The sequence below is a fragment of the Pelophylax lessonae genome (assembly GCF_965119305.1).
Source record: "Pelophylax lessonae genome assembly, chromosome: 6".
NCBI classification, from domain to species: domain Eukaryota; kingdom Metazoa; phylum Chordata; class Amphibia; order Anura; family Ranidae; genus Pelophylax; species Pelophylax lessonae.
This window is the reverse complement of record NC_138773.1, coordinates 319,461,701-319,465,876: the sequence shown is the minus strand read 5'-3', so window position 1 is coordinate 319,465,876 and position 4,176 is coordinate 319,461,701.

The window sequence follows — 4,176 nt, the reverse complement described above, 5'->3', positions numbered from 1 at the left end:
GCCTGGTGAGCCAGATGGAAGGAGCTGAACCCAGGGGTTAAGGAGAGCTGACTAGAGGGGTTGAGGCACTGGAAAACCTAGGAAAACAGTATAATAAGTACAGGGGATCGTGTCTGAGGGCCTGACCTGTGAGGGGGCCACCCCGGATTAGAAAAGTCAGAGGATAGGTGTCAGCTGGTGGAATGAAAGGGGGTGCTAGGCGAGTACCCTGAAGATAGTTATTCAATCAAGTCTTCACTTCAGAGACTTTACCTTAAATTCATCTAGTGGCAAGGTGAATCTGCAGCATGGCTGCATCTTCAGATAGGAGTCCTCATCACCTGTGAATAGTTCACTTCTGGAGTATCCCACTCTTCCCTTCTCCCATCCCTATTTAAAATGAAACAACAAAAACAAATGCAACCCCTAGACTAATTATTGGCTGAGGCGGAAAGTAAAGTGTTAAGTTGTGCATGCAGTTGCTAACGGTAACCCAGAGGGATCCTAAAAGGTGAAGAATTCAGCAGTCCTCAAGGGGGCAGTGCTACAGCACAAACTTTGCAAGTCCCTACACATACATGGTTCCAGGCCCAGTCCCTAGGAGGGTTCCATTCTGCAGTGGGCCTTAATATAGAGACCCTGATGCTCATTAGGGTATTCCAAGTGCTGGGCTACCTCTACCTACAATATCTCTCTCGCTATCCACATGCTCCCTCTTTTGAACTGGCCACTCCTCCTTATTACTCCTCACTTCATAACCTCAAGGGATAACTAGCATTTTACAGTTCCCCATTTCTCCCAATACACCGTAAAAAGAGAGGGTAAGAAAGAGACACAAAAAAAGGGGGGGGGCAGGGGAAGACTGGGCCAGGGGGTAGGGGGGCAATTGCCCCCTGGGCCACTCTGATGCCCCATAAAAAGGCTGCACCGCTTCTGCTACAGACATGCCTAAAGGATTCCTGAGAGAAGTAAAAAGTCCCCACCACTGACCTACTGAGTGCGGGTTGAAGACAAGGACAGAGTGCAGGCCTCCCCCCCCTCCAACCCCCCCCCCCCCCCCCCCGGCATGGATGGTGTAAACTGTTTCTGAGCAGAGGCTGGCTCCATGCCCCACTTGAGACGACTCTTCTCCCCCGGCCAGCCCCAACCAAGCTCTCCCAGCTCCCCCCAAATGCCCCCTGCTGGCCAGGTTGGGAACCCGGATTCACTGGGTAAGTAGAGAGACCCTGGAGCAGGGCATCAGCTTGGAATGGGAGTCAGGAGGAGGACGGGAAGAGGAAGACTGGGAGGGGGGCCAAGTCGCTGCACCATGGGCCTCTGGTTTGCACTCGCCCCCTGGGCCAAAAGTTGCCAGTCTGTCCCTGGGGGGGGGGGGGAATCACTTCCAAAGCAATTAGTCCCAAAGGATTTTTATATTAATAGTCCATCCAACACTGGTAAAGGATTGTCCATCCACTCAGGGGAGCCTTTTGAAGGACCACATCATCGCGAGGTCAACCACCGCCTATCGCTTGTGCACCACTGCGGCTCTGTCTGTCTGGACCCAGAAAACTGCACACTTTCCCAATGTCTGTTCTTTTCCTGCATTTATCAACTCTCAGAAAGACAAGAAATCACACCATAGCACATACTGTTAACCCCTGAGACACAAAACATTAACCCTTCAATTACCGAACATGATTAATATTTAGGCACCTGCCTACATATATATTCACAGAAGCTCCACTCTCAAGTTTTGAAGCTCTAGTTAATAATTAGTGGAATTCTCTGCTGTGCTAATGACGGTGTAAGTCTAACCAGAGCTGAAAACTTCTAATAACCATGATAACTAGATTCCATTACATCATGTTATGGGAGGGGGGGGAGGGGGAAGCTCCAGAGAGTTCTCCTGGCCATAATATTCAGCTTTAATTCTCTCACTTGCAATGATAAATAGTGGAAGTGGTTGCAGATCCAATTAGCGAGGAGCACTCCAGAACGAATATCCCCACCAGAACTCTTGGGATCATCCCGTGTGACCTCTCTTATTTCCTTGTACGTAATTAGAGGCACTCAGGGGGGCCCCGGAGGACGATTCCAACACTCAAGAGTCAACTCAATTTCATTCCAAGAGGTCTTTGAAGAAGACTTCCCATTACCGCTAAGATGCTTCTTATGGCTCTATGCAAAGCGGCAGTTACAAAGAAATTAGGAATCTCTTCATTTCTGAAAACTTTTGGTAATATGTCAAGATGTCACCTCTAAAGATGTCTGGGCACTATACAGAGCCGCTGGTAAGTATAGGAATGGTAGGGAGCACATGAACAAAGGGCGTGTATGTACAGTATGTATTCACAATGCAAACTGCCTTTTTCTATTTACCATGCCTTAGTTGTTGTTCCCCATATTTAAATGCAGACCATACTGTATAACATTGCCAATTTTTTAAAACAACTCTTGCCACAACTGCTCGTGTTGTACCCAGATAGCAAGTGCAATACGTTACCCGTTCTGGACCGGAAAAGGTTTTGCCCCCTTAATGACCAGGCCATATCTTGCGATTCAGCACTGCGTTACTTTAGTGGACAATTGTCGTGCGACCAGGGCCGGTGCAAGGATTTTTGCCGCCGTAGGCAAAATAAAAATTGCCGCCCTCCGGTATGCTCTCCCACGCCCCATCCCAAGTCGGTTAAAACTAGTGGCGGCTGGTGCTCCATCGGTCGGGGGGGGAGTCAGACGGACCTGGCCACGGACCCCCTTCCCCCCCCCCCCGTCACTCTAGAGTCCAGTCCCAGTGTTGGGGGTAACGAGTTACAAAGTAACGGATTACAGTAACTACATTACTTTTTTTGGTAACAAAGTAACATAACTAGTTACAATACTAATATTGGTAACTACACTACTTTACTAGACTATAGGAGGTAACTACACTACTTTACTAGACTATAGGAGGTAACTACACTACTTTACTAGGATATAGGAGGTAACTACACTACTTTACTAGACTATAGGAGGTAACTACACTACTTTACTAGGCTATAGGAGGTAACTACACTACTTTACTAGACTATAGGAGGTAACTACACTACTTTACTAGGCTATAGGAGGTAACTACACTACTTTACTAGACTATAGGAACGCGCTTTCCTGCGTTACCCAAGCCGTGCGATACAATCGTTATTTGGAAGAATAGAGAGGGATGAAGTTTATGACTTTTTGTTGCACTTTATGTTTTATTCTGTTTTTTTCAGGTTTTGTTCTCATGTTTCCCAAAGCCTGTGTTTATACAATAAACTCTATGCAGAAAGAGTGTCATGTATCTTCTTCTACACGGTCAATTAAGAAAGAGGAAAGTAAAGTAATAAGTAGTGAAGTTACTTTTCAAATGCAGTAACTAGTAAAGTAATCTCGTTACAATTTACAGAAGTAACTAGTTACATTTTTTGAATAACTACCCCAACACTGTCCAGTTCACACCATTTCCCCCTCCCCCACCCGGGCGCCAGTTCACTTACCTTGTTCCTCCGGACAGTGATGACTTCCCCCTCCGTCTCCTTCTCCGCCAATAGGATGCCTTCTCCTTTGGCCAATTGGGAAACTGATCTCAGGACCCGCTTCCTGATTGGCCGGGAGGAGAATTAGTGTGGCAATAGCAAATATTAATTTGCTATTGTCACACAACTGGGTGGGCTCAGAGCGCAGTGCTCTGCGCCCCGAGCCCACCCTTTTTTTAAGCCTATTAGAGCCTCTGGCTCTAATCACGTGCCCCAAGAAAAAAAAAAAAAACCTCATTGGAATCCATGCATCTGGCACCCTGCATGTAGATTAGGGGGCCGGATGCATGGATGGGGGGGCAGCGCCCCTGCACCCCTAATGGACTGGTCGGCCGCCACTGTTTAAAACCCCTCCAGTGACTTACAGTAAGTCACTTACCTCAGGTCAGGCTCCGAATAGAGCTTGCTTTTGGTGGTATTTGATCACCTCTGTTATTCTTATTTTTTTGCGCTAAAAACAAAAAAGAGCGACTATTCGAAAAAAAAAAAATATATTATTCTGCTATACACCCCCCCCCCCCCCCCAAAAAAAATGTAAAAATCTAAATTTTTCATCATTTTAGGCCAATTTGTATTCTGCTACATATTTTTGTTAAAAAAAAAATATGCAGTAAGTGTTTTTTTTAATTTATCACATCTACAAACTAGGGGAAAGATTTATGTA